At 45.3% G+C, this 23,644-nt stretch overlaps 1 protein-coding gene across 1 annotated transcript in view; it reads right to left on the reverse strand.

Annotated features, from left to right (window-relative positions):
• LOC121288717 (ALK tyrosine kinase receptor-like) overlaps positions 1–23,644 on the reverse strand; it is a 172,655-nt gene that overhangs the window by 35,796 nt on the left and 113,215 nt on the right. The gene's annotated exons all lie outside the window — the stretch shown is intronic.

Here is a 23,644-nt window from a genome sequence, read left to right on the forward strand (position 1 = left end):
AACCAAGTCAATGCAGACCAGGGAGTGAACTTCTACATTTTTAACTAGCATTAAATTTCTTAGATCAGCTTGTCTAATGTGAGGCCTGTCTTATATGAGACACAGCTTTTCCAAATTGGAATACATGAAAAAGAGCCTCAGTAATATTTTCAGAATATTTGAGAGCCTTGACTGGGTGCATTACTATATAATGAGATCTCCAATTTGCCTACACCAAATCAGCATTCATAACTGATTCTTTCTTTTTGTCTGTACTTTTCAAATATTCTGCATCTTTTCATGATGGCTCATTACTGCACATTTTTCTAAGGACAGTGTTTTTAAATGACATGTAAATGTAACTGATGAAAGAGAACCTGTTACTAAGTGTGTCACTGTTGAATGAGATGTTTTGAGCCGTATGCTCGTGAAAACGAAAGACCTGCTTGGGAATGACATTATCTCCCAATGGAAGATAAAAGAAATACACAATCCTCTGCCTTTGTTTTCTGTGCCTCTATTATGTCTCTGTTTTTTCAATCTGTAACAATGGACAGAATTTAATGCCCACCCCCGTGGTGAGTTTGATGGTGGGGGGACCAATTAATCGGGTGGGAGGGTGCCACCACCTTCCCACCTCTACCCTGGCTAAGTCCAGGACAGGAAGGCCAGTGAACAACCTTGCTGCCCCGCTGCCAATTGGGGCCTTAAGTGGGCAATTAAAGCATCACCATCAATGGTATTGACTCAACAGCAGGTGGGGGACTTGCCATGCAGGAAGCAGGAAAAGCAAACACCGTTGGGCTGCTTGCGGGCTCCCAGGAGAGGTCTCTTGTCTTGGGCACTCAGTATCTGACTGAGGGACCTGGCATTGCAAAGGGTGGGGGTCAGGTTCCAAAAGCCAACCGTGTCCTTGCTACCAAGCCCCATCCTCCCATCCCCCACGACCCTCCCTCCTGCCATCATTCATCTGTGTCCAATTACCTCGGCAATCCTGGGCCTTGGGTGGGGGTAGTGATGACAGCAGCCACCACCTTCCTGGTGGCACTGCTGAGCAATGAAGAGCTGCTGATCTCTGACTGGCCAGCAGCCCTCAGTCTGCCCTCCAGGGTCCTCAATCCCAGGGAAGGCCCACTGCTGTCCAGTAGACCTTCCCAAAAAGAGGCGATGTGGGGCTCTCGTCAGTTCTCCAGCTGGCAGGCGAGACCCTTGTCACCTCCATTAAATACTACCAATGATTCAATAACTCACATTTAATATAGTAAAACATCCCAAGGTGCTTCACAGGAGAACTTTCAAACAAAATTTGACACCGAGTCACTTAAAGAGATATTAGGACAGATGACCACCAATGGTGGAGTGACTAAAATTGGTGTTGCGCAAGGGGCCAGAATTGGAAGGATGCAAAGATCTCAGAGCTTTTTAGGCCTGGAAGAATTTAAAGAGACAGGGAGAGGTGAGGCCATGCATTTTATACAGTGCATTTCACAACCACTGGATACCTCAAAGTGCTTTACAGCAAATGAAGCACATCTGAAGTGTAGTCACTATTGTAATACAGGAACAAGAACAATGAGAATTTTAAAGTCGAGGCATTGCCCAACCCGGAGCCAATGTAAGTCAGCAAGCATAGGGGTAATGGTGATAGGATTTGGCACAAATTAAGATATTGGCAGCAGAGCTTTGGATGAGCTCAAGTTTACAGAGAGTAGTAAATGGGAGTTTGGTCAGGAAAGCACTGGAATAGTCAAATCTGGAAGGTAACAAAGTATGGATGAGTATTTTGGCAGGAGATGGGCTGAGGTGGGACAGAAGAGGTAGTAGGCAGTCCCTTATCTGATATGTGATCAGGACCTCATCTTAGAATCAAATAAGACATCAAGCTGGCAAAGAGTCTGGTTCAGTCTTGGACAGCGTCCAGGAAAGGCACGGAATCAGTAGGGAACCAGTTTGTGGAAGATAACAAAGATAATGGCTTCATTCTTTCCAGTATTTAAGAAAAAGGAAGTTTCGGTTCACGCAATATCGGACATTGGAAAAGCATTGTGAGAAATCAGAGGCTGTGCAGGGGTCAGGAAGTGGTGATAAGATAAAGCTGGGTGTTGTCAGTGTACATGTGGAAACTGACATTGTGCTTTGGGATGAGGAGCAGCATGTAAATGAGAAGTAGAGGGTGGCCAAGGTCAGATCCTTAGGGATTCCAGACATATAGTGCAGGTGTGGGACTGGAAGCCATTGCAAATGTATTTGCAATGAGCTGACACAAAGCACAAAGTCAATTTATGTCACATTTACTGCCACGAAACAAATGTTTGTGTGAGTGCTTGCTCAGTTCCACAAACATAAAATTCTAAGTTATGATAGATGACTGCTCTGCTCCGGAAGTCTACAGGTCAGTTACAGTCATACTGTCCTATTCATTCTTACAACTATTTCCAACTTCAGTTTTCTTACAATCATTTCCACAAATGTTACTTTCTTTAGTAAAGCAAAGGGCATTTCAACATGATATATGGTACACTGAAATTTATCCAATTTAACTCAATGTTCCCTGAGGAAATGGGACTCAAAGTGCCATAGTATAAACCTTTTGGAAATAACAAAGAGGATTCAACGTCTTTTTTCATGCTTAATTTGGTGTTTTTAATAGCAGCCATTTCTCTTGTCTGTGCCACCTAATGGGCCCTTGAACAATGGAGCTTGATGTTCCAATCTCACTTTGATAAAAGTCTGTCTGGCATCACATAGAGCAGAACAAAGTTTGGTAATGATTCTGCCTTTCTGAATAGAGCTGCTTATATGTATTGTTCTATTGTCACATTTTCTTCTGACAAAATTTAACTGTGAAATTAATATGTTCCCATTTGCTGAAAGTACAAGGACTATAGGAGACATAACTTTACAGTTTTGGACAAGAAATGCAGGAAGGATGTGAGGAAGAACTTTTTTTTTGCACAACTAGTGGTAATGACCAGGAACTCGCTGCTCATGAGGGTGGTGGAAGCAGAGATGAATAGTGATTTCAAAAGGAAATTCGATAAGCCCTTGATGGATCTAAACTTGCAGGGCTATAGAGGAAAAGGGACTGACTGGATTGCTCCACAGAGAGCTGGGCCAAATGGCTGCCTCCTGTGTCGTAATGATTCTATGGTTGGAATCTTGGCAGGCGACAGAGGCTACAGAGCCAGCGAAGACACCCAAATCACCTCTTTTCGAAGAGGCTCCGCTACCTCTTGTGCCATTAGGGCACTTAACAGTCGAGCAGCAGGCCTTCCCCTAGGATCAAGGACCCCGGGGGCAGAAGTCATGCGTGCTGACAGCTGATGTCCTATCAGAGGCCCGCAGTTCCTCTGTACTCAGCAGCGTCCCCAGGTGGTTTTCAGCAGCCCAGAGACCTCAATCAGGCACCAAGTACCTTTGAACAATGGATCCCCCCCCCACAGAGCTCGTGCTTGCTTGTCGTGCTTTCTGCATGGCGAGTCGCCCGCTTGCTGCTGGGTTACTACCAGCAGTGATGGGATGTGGCCGTTATGTGGGCATTAATTGCTTACTTAAGGGCCTCAATTGGCAGTGGGGCAGGAAGGTGATGGGGTCCCCATCTGCTACCCTACCAGAATCATAGAATCGCACAGTGCAGAAGTGGCCCTTTGGCCCATCGAGTCTGCACCGACACGTGAGAAACACGCCTGATCAAATGCTCCCCCGCTGGGGTGGGCACAAGATTTTATCCTATGACTCTATAAAACTTAAAACTGGCATCTCAAAATAGTGCATTGTGGAACAGACATACAAATTGATGGTGCACTATCACTGTCCCTGTGCTTACCTGTACTTCATATAAACTCTTCACATAGGCAAATATTTGTGGAATGTTCAAAACACACAGAAACAGTGGAGTTTTTCAAATTGGATGCTCATAAATATCAGGGAGCAAATGCTATAATAGATTTAAAAAAGAGCTGTATTGATTGCAAGGTTTGACAGGAAACCAATTTTACCTGGTACAATTGGCCATCTGAATTTAACTAAAAGGAATGAGGAATTCAATCATTGTCCAAAGCCCTTGCTAACTTTTTATACATTGGTAGATCTCACAGTCCCCTGCACATCCAACTTTATAGCAGAGCGCACACTAAGAGCTTTACACTTTTTTGATTCAGGAAGAAGACCACCAGCTTCTTAGGTCACCAGTAATCAAATCATTTTTAACTGTGACAAATCTAGTTTCAATTACAGCCCCCTGTTGCCCCTGTTTCTAACTTCATGTGCCTCTTACACTGTCCCTCTGGCCTCTCTGTGTGTTTCTCTCTCACTGCTGGGCATCTGACTCACACTGTAATGCAATTAGAATGCCGGACTGTGCAATGCTTTAAATAGCATTGGGTTGATCTCTCTTGATGGTGCAAATAAGGAATCAAGATTTGTTCATTTCTTGCAGGGTCAGGGGATACACTGATAACAATGGGGAAGAGGAAGAATTGCAGGAAGGGAAAGCAGGAAGCATAGGAGGAAAGTAGGGGAAGAGGAAGCTGGAGAAGAGGAAAGGGAGAGAATGGAGTAGGAAAGCGAAAGGATGACAGGAAGGAGGGAGGCAGGAGGGAAGAGATGAGGAAATGGGACATAAGGGCTAAAGAGAAACGGAATGGAATATTCAATGGACTGCATCTCTGTCTGGGAAATTGTTGTTACAGTAAAGCGGGTGGGGTGGGAAAATCCAGCCATGTTGGAAAGCAGGAAAGGTCAGTAAAATTCAGTCCATGGGGGGAAGGGGATGTAGAGGTAGAGGTACTGAAGGCCAACAGTGGGTCAGAGGAGTACCAAATAAAGGGAATTCAGATCTAATGCTCAGGGGTAATAAGACATGAGGCATCAGGCCAACAAGGATCCTGGAGGTGGGTAATGTCATTATGGGGGTGAGGAAGTGTTACTTTGTAAGGGAAAATCCAAGCTGGGGAAAGTAATCTATAAGAGGCAGCTAGTGGTGATAAGGTAGAAAGTGATTAACAGCCAGTGGGTTCCTTGGAATGTAATGGGAAAACAGGGGTGTTTGAGAATTTCTGATGGGACAGGGGCTGGGGGGGCGGTGGTGGTTTGTGTGTGTGGAGGTGGGGTGGGGTTGGGGTGTGCTGCCATGTAGGCTTTTATACTCAATTGGAGGCAGTTTTGATTTAGTCTGTGCAACCCATGACTTACAGCTCACTGGGTAATATTGGTAAATCTTACATAGGGTTGTTGGGATGGGGAATGGGGAGGAAATGGTCATTGATTCCTGCTTAGGAGGGTATTAATTTGCTGCTCATTTCGCTCAGATGAAAGTCCTACCACAGCTGATCCAGAGGTATACCCCTAAGATATCTGCCTGCTACTTTGACTTACTGTTTACCAATCAACCTTCCACTAGGTTTAGCGGTTAATCCTTTTCTGGTCTTTTTTGGGGAGGGGTGCTTTTCCAACTATTGATACCACTGGTGGAGATGTTGGGGGTGGTGCCTTGCTCAGCTGGAGTGGCGACAAGAGAACTTGCTCAGCAAACGGGGCAGACATTGGAACACCTGCTTACTGGGTGAAAATATTTATCAAGGGATGACAATTAAGGCTCACTGTTTCTCAATGCTCTTTCTACCATTACTGGGCAACAAATATGCATAACCTGGTTATGAATGAAGTTGGTTTTTTGGGGCTTTTTTTTGTGCTATTGAACAGTGATTAGCCTGATGACGCTGGTTCTGATGACTGAAGGCTGTTACATTTAGGCTGCATTGATCTTCATTACATATTATTATGTGAATGTTTCTTATCTCTCCTTTCGGGTGTCACATTTTCTTCTTCAGAATTTCAGTGACGTGCTTTCAAGGGGATCGGGTTATAGATAGATGGATATCTATGCTGGTTTAATTGAGCATCTGGCATGCCCTGGTGGTTTCTGTTCCTTACGGCAGTTCTGCTCTCTTATTTCTCTGCCGCTAAGATGCCATCATGAATTTGATCCTACTGGTAATATTTGGGTCTTTTTTTTAAATTCGTTTACAGTATGTGGGCATCGCTGGCTAGGCCAGCATTTATTGCCCATCCCTTATTGCCCTTGAGAAGGTGGTGGTGAGCTGCCTTATTGAACAACTGCAGTCCATGTGGTGTAGGTATATCCACAGTGCTGTTAGGGAGGGAGGTCCAGATTTTGTCCCAGCGAAAGTGAAGGAACAGTGATGTATTTCCAAATCAGATGGTGAGTGACTTGGAGAACTTGCAGGTGCTGGTGTCCCCATGTATCTGCTGCTCTTGTCCTTCTAGATGGTAGCGGTCGTGGATTTGGAAGGTTTTAACTAAGGACTGTTGGTGAGTTCCTGCAGTGCATCTTGTAGATGATACACACTGCTGCTACTGTGAGTTGGTGGTGGAAGGAGTGAATGTTTGTGGATGGGGTGCCAATCAAGCGGCTTTGTCCTGGATGATGTCAAACTTCTTGAGCGTTGTGGGAGCTGCACTCATCCAGGCAAGTTGGGAGTATTCCAAGACACTCCTGTCTTGTGCCATGTAGATAGTGGACAGTATTTGGGGAGTCAGGAGGTGAGTTACTTGCCACAGAATTCCTAGCCTCTAACCTGCTCTTGTAGCCACAGTATTTATGTGGCGAGTGCAATTCAGTTTCTGGTCAATGGTAGCCCCCAGGATGTTGATTGTGGGAGATTCAGTAATGGTAATGCCATTGAATGTCAAGGGGTGATGGTTAGATTCTCTCTTGTTGGAGATGGTCATTGTCTGGCACTTGTGCGGTGTGAATGTAACTTGCCACTTGTCAGCCCAAACCTGGATATTGTCCAGGTCTTGCTCATTTGGACATGGACTGCTTTGGTACCTGAGGAGTCACAAATGGTGCTGAAAATTGTGCAATCATCAGCAAACATCCCCACTCTGACCTGATGATGGAAGCAAGGTCATTGATGAAGCAGCTGAAGATGGCTGGGCCTACCCTGAGGAACTCCTGCAATGATGTCCTGGAACTGAGATAACTGACCTCCAACAACCACAACTATCCTCCTTTGTGCTAGGTATGACTCCAAACAGCGGAGAGCTTTCCCCCTGGTTCCCATTTGCCTACTCTATATATGCTTGTCTTGGAATCTAACCTATGCCAGCCCTTTCACCTTGTTTCCACCATGTTTGAACCTTCTTCCTGCAATTTACTCCTCATGCTAGCATCAAATATTTTTGCATTTGATACTTAATATATCAAAGTTGCGACTGATGCAGCTCACTTAAAGTACTTCATACTTCTAATTGTTCCTCTGATACTATGACTGCTGATTGCTTAGTGGGACAGTTCCCTGAGATTTTGAATAGTGTCTGTCACACAATGTAATTTATGATTGCAGTTTGTCACAATGTTATGTTGGAAGTGGCATCAATCCTTTGAATCTTCAGACCCCTCCCTGTTTTTAATTTTTAATAGATGACGGATGTGAAATATCAAATATTAAAAATAAAGCTAAGCATAAACCACATGGCCTAGAGAAACTTATGACTGCTCTTTATTTATCACATCCCTCTTTAAATTTAGTAGTATTCTTTCTGCAGTTCCACCTTATCACCATCTCTCTCGACTGCTCTACCATCTCTAAATTGTCAGACTGTCCAATATATACGAACATAAGAACCAGGATCAGGGGAAGGCCATTCAGCCCCTTGAGCCATTTAATAAGATCATGGCTGATTTGATTGTAACCTCAAATCTGCATCCCGCCTACCCCCGATAACCTATCACCCCCTTGTTTACTAAGGATCTACCCACCTCTGCCTTAAAAATATTCAAAGACTCTGCTTCCATTGCCTTTTCAGGAAGAGAGATCCAAAGACTCATGACCCTCTGAGAGAAAAAAATTCCCCTCATCTCTGTTTTAAATGGGCGACTCCTTATTTTTAAAGAGTGACCCTTAGTTTTAGATTCTCCCACAACAGGAAACATCTTCTTGACACCCACTCTGTCAAGTCCCTTCAGGATCTTATTTGTTTCAATCAAGTTGCCTCTTGCTCTACTAAACTCCAGCGGATACAAGCCTCGCCTGTCCAACCTTTCCTCATAAGACAACCCGCCCATAACAGGTATAAATCTGGTAAACCTTCTCTGAAATGGGTGAGCAGGAATTTTCACCAACTAAATATTGAAAAGATTGAGGATTGACCTCTCCCCAGATTCTGTTCCCTAGCAACTGACTCCATTCTTCTCCCAGATAACTGTCTTACGCTGAACCAGACTATTCACAACCTGTTATGAGAAAGCCTTTTGGTAAAGCTGAGTTATTTAAAAATCCCAGAGGGAAGCTTTAAACAACTATCAAAAACTAAAATTTAAACGGTGTGTTTGAGATGCAACTCTAAATTCAGGAATCAAGCACCAGTTCGAGAGGTTTTATATTAAACCAAATGAAACATTATATTAATTTACAGAAATTATATACATATACATGGCTACAAATTACTACTATCACAACTTTTAACAAATTCCTAAACTAATTTCCATTAAGGCAAAAGCAACTCATAGTCTTAACCAGACACCAGGCAAAGCATTTTCACCTTACGAATTCAAAATGAGGTTCCTTTCACTTTGGTTCCTGTGGAGACAGTTGTAGGCTTAGAGCTACTTTGATCTTACATTGCCTCTGCTGTGCACACATGAAAATTGCTGAAGTTATAACTAGCACAGCTCATTGAATGCAAAATCTTATTGTATCACTAGCCTCTTTTAACTTGCCTCTTCTAACAATAGAACCCCTTTCATAGCACCAATTTTATTAGTAATATAAACATATTGCTTGGTCTCTGCTAGCTAGATTTCACTCGCCTTCTTGAATGGTCTATTCAACAAATTCAAATGCACGCTACCTCTCTTACATCTCAAAACAAGCACACATCAAAGCACCCAGACTAGCTGACTTTAATCCAACTAAGACGCACCCACAGACTAAAGCTCTATTTTAAAAGAAAAATATTTTCCAATAATATTACATTCATTAATGGCTTCATGACACAACCTTGGTGTCATATTTGACCCTGAGATGAGCTTCTAAACACATATCTGTGCTATCACTAAGACTACCTATTTTCACCTCTGTAACAGCATCCAACATTGCCCCACCTCAGCTCATCTGCTGCTGAAATCCTTGTTGATGTCTTTGTTCTAGACTTGATATTCCAATGCATTCCTGGCTGGCCTCATACATTCTACCCTCCGTAAACTTGGCGTCATCTAAAACTTTGCTACCTGTGCCTTAACTCACACCAGGTTCTATTCATCCATCATCCTTCAGTGCTGCTGACCTACATTGGATCCCAGTTAAGCAACTGCTCAAGTTTAAAATTTTCATCCTTGTTTACAAATCCCTTCACCTGCCCCGCTTCTTTCTATCTCTGTAATCTCCCCTATTCTCACAGTCATCTGAGATATCTGTATTCCACTAACGCCAGACTTTTGAGCATTCCTGGTTTTAATTGTTTCACTATTGCCAGCTATGCTCTCCGTTGCCAAGGTCCTAAGCTCTGAAATTCCCTCCACAAATGTCTCTGTCTCTCTATCTCTCTTTCCTCCTTTGAGATGCTCCTTGAAGCCAGTTCCCCTTGACATTCAATGGCATTACTATCACTGAATCCCCCACTATAAACACAATAATGGAGTTACCCATTGACCAGAAACTGAACTGGACCAGCCATATAAATACTGTGACCACAAGAGCAGGTCAGAGGTTGGGAAATCTGAAGAGAGTAACTCATCTCCTGACTCCCCAAAGCCTGTCCACCATTTATAAGGTGCAAGTCAAGAGTGTGATGGACTAATGTCCGCTTGCCTGGGTGTGGCTCCAACAACACTCAACAAGTTTGACATCTTCCAGGACAAAGCGGCCCATTTGATTGGCACCCCATCCACCTGCTTCAACATTCACTCCCTCCACTACTGGTGCACAATGGCAGCAGTGTGTACCATCTACAAGACGCACTGCAGCAACTCACCAAGGTTTATTTGACAGCACCTTCCAAACCACCCAGAAGGGCAATGGCAGCAGATGCATGGGAACACAACCACCTGAAAGGTCCCCCCTAAGCTACTCACCATCCTGACTTGGAACCATATCCCTGTTCCTTCACTGTCGCTGGGTCAAAATCCTGAAACTCCCTCCCTAACAGCTCTGTGGGTGTACCTACACCTCATGGAATGCAAAGGTTTAAGAAGGCAGCTCGTGATCAACACCACCCTCTCAAGGGCAATTTGGGATGGGCAATAGATGCTGGCCTAGTCAGCGACATCAACATTCTATGAAAGAATAAATAAAAATAAACATCTTCCTGTGTTACTCACTGTGACCTTATTTGAGAATGGGACTGTAATAGGAGGATCTGGTACATACATGGTTAATTTGGGACTGAGTACAGTACCGCCCACATAGTGATGTAAGACACATGACCCAGAGCGAGGGTCAGTCTAGAGATGGACAAAGATGAGTGAAGACCTAGGGTGGAGTCAGCTCCATACCTGTATCTTCTACTGTGTATATCCACATAGTTATGAGTTGTTAATAAAGACATTCCACCTGCATCTCATGCCCACCCACCAACCCTACGCCCCCAACCCCCAAGAGGCACTAGTGAGCAGAGTGCCTCCACCTCATTCTTGTCCACAGAGGGAGCACCTCATAGGAGTATCTGTCAGCGGAGGCCACCACATCAGTAATGTCATTTGTGGGTCACTCGGGTGTTTATGATGTAAATAATAGTGAAATAATAAGCAATAAAATACCGGGAAAGTTGTTGCATTAAAGCTGACTTGCATCTTTTCATCTCACATTGGCAGAACTCCAGAGAATGGAAAATGAGGGTTGGCAGAACAATGGAATGCACTGGTGAAAATTGTACTAGGTTCACACTTTGGAGCCGTCCTGCCCCTCCTTCCTCACCCCTTCATCCCAGTTGCCTAGGTGTCTGCATCTGCTCTGGCAGATGTTGCTTCTCATCACTGGTTGGACCAAGCACAGGGAAAACCTGATGACATTTCCTGTTTTTCTCTTCCTTCATTGACACTGTAGAGTTTGCCTGAACCCCACCCAATCCCCTTACTCCCCAAAAAAACCCTGGTTGAGAGCACAGATATGAAGAATATTTCTTCTCACTAAGCACAACAGCTTGTCTGTGAATGAGGACCATCTCTCAGCCTTCTTTCTTCAATGCTGTCTCTTGCCCCTGTCCCGCTGTTTCAGATCGCTCCCTATGTCACCACCTCCTCCTCCTCCCTCTCTTGATCCTGACGGTAGCACACCCCTTAGAAAAAAAATCCAACTCTGGACCTTAAACAAGCTGACAACAAGCTCATTGATAAGTTTAATTGGCCAGTTACAGTGTGGAGCCCCATACTGCCTCTTCCAGCTCTTGTCGGCACCATTCAACATCTGAGCATGCTGGTTTCTTGTTGGTGGGGTTTAAGCGACTGCTCGTACCCATTCTCGGTCTCTCTGATGAATTGACATTCTGCCCAAGGTCAACACATATCTAACATTCTCATATCTCATCCTTTCTCTGGTTGTGTAAAGTGGTCCTCTTTCAGATCAGCAATTTGATGGTTTGAGTCTCACTTTATTGTACCGGCAACACTCAGCTTTTCCTTCTGTTCCAACCAAAGCTCACACAGTATGTAGGCTAATTGTTTGGCCCAATGAATTGCCTGCAAACTGATGGGCATGGGCCAACTGATTCCCACCTGCTCCTCAATTCCCTGTGCTTGTGAAACTCCAAAATGACCATTTGGATTTGCCGTTGATGTGCCTTTTTCCACCAGTTCAATATATGCCATTGCTGCTTTTCATTTTCGCTGTGCCTAGAATTTGTATAGTGCTGCTAGGTGCTAGCATTGATGTTCCCTTTTCTCCTCTTTTTGTTTGTAGTATTCTCTTTCTTCCTGGAGCTTGTGATGCTCCTCTGCAGCCTTCTATTAAAGCACTTCTAAGATGTAAGCTTGTTCCTTGTCCTTTGCTGCTGCAGTCAGATGTGCTAATTCCAAGATAAAAGCAAAGTACTGCAGATGCTGGAAATCTGAAATAAAAATAGAAAGTGCTGGAAATACTCAGCAGGTTTGGTGGAGAGAGAAACAGAGTTAACATTTTGGGTCAAATGTGACTCATCTTTGAAGATCTATTGAGTATTTCCAGCTCTTTGTTTTTATTTTGCTAATTCTAACTCATGATATAATGTCACTGCTTGCTTCCAGCAATTTACTTAGACTTAAAAGTTGAACACTCTTCAGATGAGATTTGATTCCACTTAAGCTGCTATCAATTGTTTCAACTTGGCTGTTCTCCAAATTTTTTCTTGTGCCCCGTGTGAAGAGCTGCATTGACAACAAGGCCACAGTTCCAATGAACTGAAATATCTTGTGTGTAGTAACATGGAGGCAGTGTGCCCAAGTGAATAATAAACTGTTTACTGTAGATAAGTGCACTGGAAACAGGGGCCATGAAATTCTTTGGGACCTGATCCCAGTGGGATGACAGCCATCAATGATCTCCAGTGCTGACTGGCAGGTGCAAGTGCTGCTATAGGTTCTTGTCCACTTCTTGCATGCCTCATGCGTCCTGAAATCACAGCACTTGCCAGCCTTTAAGGGAGAAGAATTGCTCACTGCCTCCCTGTCCTATCCAAACCTTTGCCAGGTTTCTTTGGTCCCATGGGTAAGAAGGCCGATCAGGAAAAAGACAGCCTTGTCCGGGCATTTCGGCTCAAATAAGGTATTGACAGAGTGGATACAGAGAGAATGTTTCCTCTTGTGGGGAAGAGCATGACTAGAGGCCATCAATACAAGATAGTAGCCAAAAAATCCAATAGGGAATTCAGATGAAACTTGACCCAGAAAGTGGTAACAATGTGGAACTCACTCCATAGGAACCGATTAAACAGAGAATAGATGCATTTAAGGGGAATCTAGGCAAGCATCTGAGGGGGGAGGGTTACAATCGTAGCTCTAGATGAGAAAAGATGGGACAGGCTCGAGTGAAGCATAGCCACTGGCATTGATGGGTTGGGCTGAATGGCCTGTAAATTAGTCAACATATCTGTGAATGGAAATGATTCAGGCTAGCAAGGCCTGTCAGTGTAGGGGTCCTTACTCCTGGCTCTGCCTGATGAGATTTAGCTAATAACAGGCAGGCAGAGGTTTGGCTTCTTAGAAGCCATGAAAGAAATGGTGGTGACCTGTTGGAACCTGGGTCTGTATCATTTTCCAGGGTGGGTTACTCTGGGTATGGCTGACCAGTGATCCCTTGCCATTTTCTGGTTCAGTTACTCTTGCTCTCTCTGACTGATGGACAAATAATATTTACAGGCAATGTGGGCAGAATCCTCCCAGGGTTGCACTAAGGGCAGGAGCAGGCGGGTAAAACAATCTCTTACCTGCCGATCGCAATGGCAACTTTTCATGCTGTATCGTCCCAAACCCGCCACATTAATTATGCCTTCCCGGGAAACACGCTGTTTCCATGGCGGGTGGGCTCTCGTTCAACCGGCACGCCATCACCCTGTCATTTCATCATATCAGGCACCTTATTTAAAGTCCAGCCACATGCACACCTCTCAGTGCTTCCAGCCCATGACTGCTGCCCGGAAGATATGGCCCTAAAAGGCAAAAAGACTGCAGCCCCCAGGTTTAGTGATGCGTCCCTCGAGTACCTTTTGGGCACCGTGGGGGCCAGCTGTGATGTCCTCTACCCCTGCTCTGGCCGCAGGAGGCCCAGCGGCATCACTAATCCAGCATGGGAGGTGGTGGCAGCAGTGGTCAGTGCCAATGTTCCGCAAAAGAGAACAGCCACCCAGTGCTGGTACAAGAGAAATGGTCTCATCCATTACGCCAGGGTAAGTCACTCTTCTACAACAAAAACAGAATTACCTGGAAAAACTCAGCAGGTCTGGCAGCATCGGCGGAGAAGAAAAGAGTTGACGTTTCGAGTCCTCATGACCCTTCGACAGAACTGAAGTTCTGTCGAAGGGTCATGAGGACTCGAAACGTCAACTCTTTTCTTCTCCGCCGATGCTGCCAGACCTGCTGAGTTTTTCCAGGTAATTCTGTTTTTGTTTTGGATTTCCAGCATCCGCAGTTTTTTTGTTTTTAAGTCACTCTTCTCATCGCTCTCAACTCACACACTCACAAACCCATTACACATCCACAGGGATCCCACACCTCAAGAAACAACACCACTAACCCTCTCTCACACCCTCACATCTCCATCAGGCTCATATCTTTTGGAGCTCACGTCGTTATTCTGTCCATGGCTCCGCTCACCACACAAGCATTCTATGTAGTGCCATGCGTCCTGCTCACATTCTCTCCATCTGTTTTCATGCAGGAGAAGCCTGCATCAGCAGGGAGAGGTCCCAGGCTGGGGTTCGAGTGGCCCACATTAGGCCACTCACTCATTTTGAGGAGTGTGTCATTGTGCTGACTGGTGAGGACATGGACCATGCCTGTGGTGACAGTGAGGTCAGCGGCGAACACCCACCTGAGGATCCTGCACCACGTCATCCATCCCTCAATGCAACTGCGCTCTCTCTCCTGCTTTTGACTATGCTGCCACACAGTAATTATCTCTATTTTGGTTCACAGGGAGATCTGCCAAGTGACCGACACCCTCAGCCAGCCAGTCCCTCAGCTCCACTCACTTCCTCACCTCAAGCCAAGAGGACACCTTCTCCATTGAAGAGCTGGAAATAATCAGCCTGGAAGACCCATCACAGTGCTTAACCACACCCTCCACCAGCGCAGACACACATCTCGGTGGGACCTAGATCTAGAGCAGGCTCGGGGTCACTGCATGGACACGAGTCTGCAGAGGGAGGCAGATTCAGCCGAGCTCCCTGGCACTCGGAGGACTGCTGGGGAAGAGGCATCTGAGAGGTCCGAGTCAGATGACAAACCTCTGAATTCGGCCTTCCAACTTATCCTGGAGAGTCAGCAGAAGGTGTGGGAACATCACGCAGAGCTGCTGGAAACCCTCAAAAGAGTGGCTCACAAGTTGGATAAGTGCATCCACCAGCTCTCTGATGAAGTGGTGCCCACATGTGTGCGTATGGAGGTCTCATGGGGAGGATGGTGAATGTCATGGAGACCCTGGTCCAGCTGAGGTAGAGAGGCACACAGATCTGCACTCCATCGTGGGACCCTGCAGTGGCAACACGAGGGGGAAGTGGGGCACCTCAACGTCCCTCCAGGTGCTCTTTCCCCTCAACAAGTCAGGCTGGGGCCCTCAGTTACCTGAAGGGAGGAGGAACGGCAGCTGGACACCCCTGGGTTATCCACTCAGGAATCTCAGAGGCTGTGCTCTCTCTTTTGAGTCCTCTTTTGCCTGTGAGCCCCTGAATGTCATCCTCTGTTCTGGAGGAAGAAGTGTGTGTGAGGCTGGGCTTTTTGGAGTCTCATGCAGGCATTCTCCCACGCATGCAGATCCTTCCCGTAACACACTCATCTGAATGTCCTGAGCATTTTCAGTGCTGCCTGCTGGGTTTCGCCTTCAATTGTCCATCTGAGCTGACCTGCATCTCCATCCACCCAATGATCAAACTACCATGCCGCACATGATCTTGCCCACCATGACTGTAGTTTCACTTTCGGTTGAACACCATGGTGCTAATTCTGTTTTACTTCCGCTCCCCCATCTCTGATCCTCCTCCAGTCACCCATTTCTTTTCCCCCATCACAGTCGACCTCCCTGGCATCACCTTCCATCTCCCTTCCATGACCTACCAGCCACAACCCTTTTCCTTCGGGGATGTCCTGGTGAACGTGCACGTTCCCTTCCTTCCCGAAAATCCCATCCCCATCCATATCCCCGACCTCCTTTTTCCCACTCCCAGGGTCCATGTCTGCCTCCAAATCACGACCAACCACCCTCGCCGTCCCTTCTGTCGCTACCGTCGAACCCTCACCTTCCACCCTATCACCTCACTCTGCCCTCGGTCATTCTCGTCCTTCCCTCATACCACTCCCATCCTCAGTCCACTCCCCAGGAGGCAGTCATGGACCCTTCAGACCCCTCCCTTGCACACTCACTTGGACAGCCTTTCCCCTCTGGATTCCTTCCCCCACAGGACCGCTTCCCCCAGAGCCCCTTTCCCCCTCTGGATCTCTTTCTCACTGGAACGCCTTCCCCCCTCCCGAACCCCTTTGCCCTTGGAACCCCTGTCCCCGACTTAGTCCTCTCACCCTCCTGGACTCCCCCTCCCTGCCCGTTTATTCCCTCTCTCTTCCTGACTTCTTCAAAAACCCTTACTTCTTCCACCACCCTTAGTTCTTCTCCCTTCTTGACTCCTTCCTGCAGTTTACCTCTTCCTCCAGCCTTACTTCTGTCCCCTTCCTGACTCCTTCCTCCACCCTTACTTCTTTCTTCACCCTTACTCCCTCCACTCTCTGCAATCCCTTCACCCTGGTCCCCTCCCCTCTCTGCACTCCTTTCTTCCCCAGGCTCCCTTTACTCTCCGCACTCCTTCCTCCACCCTTAATCCCTCTCTGTGCTCTTTCCCCCCTCCGAACTCCTTCCCTTATACCGTCCATTCCCCCCTTACACCTACCTCCCCAGTTACCATCTTCTCCCCCATTACCCCCTCCTCCCCCGTACTCCCTCCCCCTTCCAAACTCACCCCCCCGACACCTTCATTTCACCCCGCCCCCCCCCCAACCTCACACCCCCGACACCTCTTCCCCTCCCAGTTGATCCAAGACCTTCCTTTCCCACCCCTTCAACCATCATCCATTGTGAGCATCAACATGACTTCCCAACTTCCATGAGCTGTTTCGTAGCAGAGCCATGTCCATGAGAATCCACCCAGCATGCCATGGACGTTCCTCCAGTGTGATGTTGCTGTCGTGGTCCAGCATCTTCAGCTCCTCGGATGTCCGCAATACGAGCAAGGCCCTGGTGGTAAGTCCCAACTTCTGCACGTCACACTTGTCAAGCCGTGTTCTGCACCCGCATGTTTTCCCGCCAATCTGGGCGGGCGATCTAGCATGGGGGTGGATGAATCCGGCAGGCTGACCTTATAATGATATGATGGTGTATTACAATGAGGTTCCCAATGTCCCATGGCAGGGAACACGGCCTGCTATCGATGGGCTGAGCGGACGATCGCAAACTGGTTTCATGACCACGTGCCAATTTTTGGCCTTCTTGCCATATTGCCCGCTCACGCCACCAAACACAACCTGGCGGGCATGAAAAATCCCGCACTTGATTTCAGGCTCATTACAGATCAGGTTTATTAAGAAATAACATATAAGTAAAAGTAAAAACAGCAGCAGCTAGGTAAATGATAATTAACTTCAATCGGGAGAAATATGAAAAGGACTATTTCACACCATTGCACAGATTCAAGATCTCCCCCAATATAACTTGAGGATATACATCGTAAACTCAATACACCTACAAATTTAATCAAATTAAGAAAAATTCAGGATTTACGCTACAAAATCCATGTTCTTCTCATCACAAAATCAATATTCCTCCGTGTCAAACACTATTTGACTTGGCATATGCCATCTCTGAATGGCAATGATGGTGTAAATGTGTCACCTTGTCAGTAATAAAAGGAAGGGAGAATAAAACTCACAGCCTTAATCCCAGCATTTACCTCAGGGCCTTTCACCATAGTGAGCATTTATCGGGATCAATTTTGTCACTTTCCTTCATAAACGTGAGTCACATTTTTTAAAATGCAAGTTCAAAACTGTAAGTCATTATTTACTGATTACATGGACCTGAATTATGATTTAATGCAGAACAATACTTAACCATGTATGAATAAACTTCAGAATTAAGCACTGTGACTTCAACTTCTGCAGTCAGATTATTGAAGAATTGTACTTTCCCATTCATTATAATCCGTAAGGTCCTTCTTCAAGCTCAAAAGGACTGGTAGACTATGGTAACTCAAGCTGCTAAAATACTTCATTCAGTGCATTAAGCCAGAAAAATGATCCAGCAATAACTTCCTCTCGAAAGTTATAGGCTGAAATTTTCCAGCCCTTCACGTCAGCAGGATCTTCTTGTCTTGCTGATATGAACGGAGATTTCACTGGCTCACCGGCCCCATCGTAGAGGAAGCCGCTACAGGACCGGGGGAGGGGAGGTGCGAGGAGGCTGGAAAATTCTGGCCATACAATCCTAGGAACTTGCAGCTCAGTAGGAGGACATTTGGCCCATCAGGCCTGTGTTGTTCTTTGAAAGGAAGTCACACACTCGTGCTTTTGTCTTTAACCTTGTAAGTTCTTCATCCTCAAGTATCTGTCCAACTCCCTTTTAAAATTAATTACGGAATCCACCGATTTTACAGATTGAATGTTCCATCCTGACCACGCTGAGTTAAGAGAAATTCTCCTCACCTCCTCTCCAGGTCTTTTCCCAATGATTTGGAATGCATGACCTTTAGATACCGACCCACTCATCAGTGGGAAGATTTTTTTCCAATTTTCTCTATCAAAACCTCCTTAAAAACGTCCATGAGGTCACTGTTTACCCTTGGCTGCTCTGAGGAAAACAGTCCCAGCTTTTCTTACCTCTCCTTATAATTCACAGTATCATTACAGTGCAGGAGGCAGCAATTCGGTCCATCAAGTCTGCACTGGCTCTCTGAGAGTGCATTCCACTTAGACCCACTCCGCTGCCTTATCTCTGTAATCTTGCACGTTCTCTCTTTTCAGGTAGCAATCCAATTCCCTGTTGAATACCTCAATCAAACCTGCCTCCACCACCTTCTCAGGAAGTTTGTTACAGACTCCAACCAATCTCTGGGTGAAAAAAAATTTCCTCACATCACATTTACTCCTTTTGCCAATTATTTTGAAACTGTGTCCTCTAGTTCTTGATGCTCTATTGAGTGGGAACAGTTTTTCACTATTTACTCTGCCCACACCCCTCAGGATCTTGAATCTCTATCAATTCTCCTCTCAGCCTTCTTTTTTCCAAGGAAAACAATCCCAACCTCTCCAATCTATCCTCATAGCAATAGTTCTTCATCCTGGGAATCATTCTTGTGAACCTCCTCTGCACTCTCTCCAATGCCTTCACATCCTTCCTCAAGGATGGTACCCAGAACTGGATGGAGTACTCCAGATGAGGCCTAACCAGTGTCTCATACAAGTTCAACATGACCTCCTTACTCTTGTACTCAATTCCCCTTATTAATAAAGCCTAAGATACTAAATGCTTTATTAACCGCTCTCTCAACATGCCCTGCCATCTTCAAAGACCTATGCATGTATACACCCAGATCCCTTGTTTTTATACTGTCTGACCATATCTTCCCTGCCAGAATGAATCACCTCACACTTCTCTGCATTGAACTTCATCTGCCACTTGTCTGCCCAATCCACCAACATGTTTATGTATTTTTGGAGTTCAAGGCTATCCCCATCACAGTTGACAACACTTCCAATCTTTGTATCATCTGCAAATTTTGAAATCATGCCTTGCACACCACAGTCTAGGTCATTAATATATATCAGGAAGAGCAAGGATCCCAACACTGACCCCTGAGGAACTTCATTACAAACCTTCCTCCAATCTGAAAAACAACCATTTATCACTACTCTCTGTTTCCTGTCACTCAGCCAATTTCTTATCCAAGTGCCAACTTTCCCTTTTATTTCATGACCTAGAATTTTGCTTGCAAGTCTCTTGTGTGGCACTGTACCAATTGCCTTTTGAAAATCCATACATGCCACATCAACAGTGTTTCCCTTATCAACTTTCTCTGTTACCTCCTCAAAAAACTCCAGCAAGTTAATTAAACATGATTTGCTCTCAATTAATCCATGCTGGCATTCCCTAATTATCCTGCATTTGACTAAGTGATCATTGATTTTATCCTGTACTATAGTTTCCTTAAATTTCCCTACCATTGAGGTCAAACTGATTGGCCTGTAGTTGCCAACTTTATCGTTGCACCCCTTTTTGAACAAGGGTGTAACATTCACAGTTCTCCAGTCCTCTGGCACCTCCCCTGTGTCTAAGGAAGACTGGAAGATTATCACTAGTGCCTCTGCAATTTCCACTCTCACTTCCCTTGGGTACATCTCATCCAGTCCTGGTACCTTACCTATTTTAATTAAAGATAGCCTTTTCAACATCTCCTCCCTCTCGATTGTAAGTTCTTCTAGTGTACCAGTTAACTCCTCTCTCACCTCAGCCTGGGTAGCAGACAGTCCCTCATCCCTTTTAACATCCTGGTAAACCTCCACTTTATCTTTTCTAAGACCTTTACACCTTTCCTGAAGTATGGAGTCAAGAATTGTGCAACACTTCAACCGAGGCTTAACCAGTAATTTGGAAAGTTCTAATATGATCATTCTCCTTTTATACTTTACATCTTTATCTATAAATGCAAGTAAACCAAATTATTTTCAACCACCTTATTAACTTGGTCTGCTTCCTTTAGGAATTATGTACATGGATACCAAGACCTCTCTGTTCATTTACACTATTTAAAATCATCCCTTTATACTATCTTTCCACTTCAATCATTCCAAAGTGCATCATTTTACATTTTCCCACCTTGAACTCCATCTGCTATGTATCTGTCCATTTCTCCATCTTGCCTAGGTCATCTTGAAGCTTATAACTTTCTGCATCACTAGCTACTACTCTGCTAAGTTTAATTTTGTCTGCAAATTTACAATTTGACACCTGAGTCGAGGTCATTTATAAAAATTGAAAAGAATAATGGACCCAAAACTGTCCCTTGGGGAACACCACTGCAAGCTACATCCCAATCCAAAAAAAATCCATCCCCCACCACCCATTGCTTCCTGCCACTGAGTCACGATCCCATATAGCAATTTGCACCTGCAACTCACCAATCATACTACAGACACTGACGTACACACAATGTATTGTGTCCTTCATTACTTTTGCTAATTTCTTTAATTTGTTTGCTGCAATTTTTGGGATATTTCCAATTTTATTGCTGTTAATATCTCTGTTTTTTGATGTAATTTATGCGCCTGTCTGCTGTTTTCTGGTTCCCTTCTCTCTACCATATTAGTTTAAACCCTCCCCAACAGTACTAGCTAACCTCTCAGTAAGAAAATCTGTCCTGGCTATATTCAGCTGCAACCGATTCATCTTGTACAGGTGACCCTTCCCTCTTGAACTGGTTGTAAGAATGTTGTAAGAATTTGAAACCATTCCTTCTACATCACTTCTCCATCCACACATTCACCTGCACTATCCTCCTTTTTCTATACTCATTGGAAATAGTACTGAGCGGTACTGAGAGTAATTCTGAGATTCCTATCATTTATTTTTAAATCATTTTCCTAGCTTCTAAAACTCTTCCTGAAGGACCTCATCACTTTTTCTACCAATGTCATAGGTTCCAACATGAATCACGACTTCCGGTTGTTCCCATTCTCCTCACAGAATATTCTGTTCCAGTTTGATGATACCCTTCATCTTGGCACCAAGGCAGCAATGTTCCATTCATGAATCATGGGGCAGGATATTGAGTTCGGCGAGTGGAGGGGTGGAACTCCCGAAATCACCCCGCTTCATTTCAATTTTCAGGTCGGCGGGGGCGCAGCTGAATCAGCTGTGCGCCTGCTGACCTGTCAATGGCCAATTGAGGCCATTTAAAAACTAATTGAAGTAGTTAAAGGGCCTAGCCATCCAACCTTAAGGTTGGTGGGCAGGCCGGGAGCCCTGGCGGGCTTCAGAAAAAGCATGAAACCTCATCCACGGGTGGGATGAAGTTTCATGTAGGTTTTTAAAAACTTAATAAAAGTTTAATTGAAAGTGATGGACATGTCCCAACTCATGTGGCAGTGTCACATGAGGGGACATGTCATGGAAATTTTATTTTTCTATATTTCACATTTTTGAATTTGGCACCGCTCTCCCTGAGGCAACACTTAGCTTTAGGGAGATGAGTGCATTCTTTTGCGTGCACACGCGAAAGAGCGCACTCTCAGCTTAGGGAATCCCCCCCGCCCACACAGGGCATGCACAGCGCTTCCTGGCAGACGTCATGCTGGGCGGGTCTTAATCGGCTCCTGAACTTCCCCCTCAATGGGGGGAGAATTCTTCCCATGGTGGGTATGGTCAAATCCCTCCTACTGCCGGGCGTTTGATTCTTCCTGGGTTCCTTCAAGGTGCTGTCATCCTTCCTAGTATTCAAAACTGAAACTGGTTAGCGAGTGTCATTGACTTGGCCGATTCCTGTGCTACCTGTTTCTTCCGGCTAGCCAGTCTGTTGTACCTCTATTCCTTCATTCCTGCAACATCTTTAAGTGTGCATATCCTGGAATGTACATTTGAGGAAATATCGAACTCCCAGATGCACTGCAGTGACTCCAGTCACTCCTCAAGCTCAGAAATTTGAGTTTGTGCAACTGGTGGTACTTCCTGCACACATGGTTATCTAGGACGCAAGGTGTCTTTTAGAGTTCCCACATGGAACAGGATGCATTCTATAACCACTATACCAACTACCGGGGTGAAATCCATCTTTGGCAGGAATACAAGTCCGGTGGTATTGAATTGCTGCCTGATAGTAGCCACACCTGAATTTCCTTTCTATTGATCTCAGTTGGCCTCCACTGCCATATTATGCTGGGCAGTGGAAGGTGGTTGAGAGCGAGAAGGCTGGTTTTTCACCCAAGTTGGTGAAAACGTGGGAAGGGGGAGATACGCCCTCTGGGGGGGGGGCACACTGTGCACCTCACCTAAGATCATACCCCACTTTGTGCCTCCCAGCCTGGCCTTGAAAACCTGCCCCCACCCACTTTGTGCGCCTCCCCCACTCCGCACCCCCCTCTCCCCCCCAGAGCGTCTGATCCCTTCCCGCCCAAAAAAATTCTGGAACTTACCTGGGTCTGCTCACCATGATCTTTCTCGTGGGACTGCCGCTGCACCCACAACTGAGTTCTGGGACTGCGAGAGCTGTTGGCCAACAGATTGGTTGGGATCGCTTGAGGGCAGGACTTCCTTTCACTGAGGGGCAGAAGTCTGACCCATCAGTTTGTTTAAGACCCTGGCAGCATGTTACTGCTGCGGGGGAAGGCTTTGAAAAATCAGTCGGTTTCCGAGAGACTTTTTTTTCCCCAGCTCACCCCCCGCAACATTAAATGCAACCTTTAGAGTTCGATGGGGCTCGGAAGAGAGGGGAAGATAAGAGATGTGTAGGAAGGAGTAGGAGTTTCAATTAAAAAGGATCAGCCATCATCATTGGTTCATCTTTCAGCTTTGATTATCACTAGTCATCGAATGAGTTCAGTGAAAGAAGGCAAGTTCTAATTATATAAGCAGTCGCTTGATAGCTTTGTCAAATACCTTTTCCAGTCAGTGACAGAATGAATGTGAAAACTAAACTTTGCAATTAGGTGATTTTTCTCACTTAGGCAGACAATAATGATACAAGCCTAATCATAAATGAAACATTTCATTATTTTGCCGCTTAGTATTTTGAATGTCAGGGTATTAATAAAATGTGGTACATCTTCCGTTCTTCCACTTTGTTATCCAGTTTCAATCAGCGTTACAAAAACTGACAACCAATACATTGCAACAAGTATTAGTTATATTTCAAATGTCAGTGTTTGCATTCGCACATTAATTCTTCAATCAAAGATATAAATCTACGGATTTCATTTCAA

The sequence above is a fragment of the Carcharodon carcharias genome, chromosome 2, assembly GCF_017639515.1.
Source record: "Carcharodon carcharias isolate sCarCar2 chromosome 2, sCarCar2.pri, whole genome shotgun sequence".
Lineage (NCBI taxonomy): Eukaryota > Metazoa > Chordata > Chondrichthyes > Lamniformes > Lamnidae > Carcharodon > Carcharodon carcharias.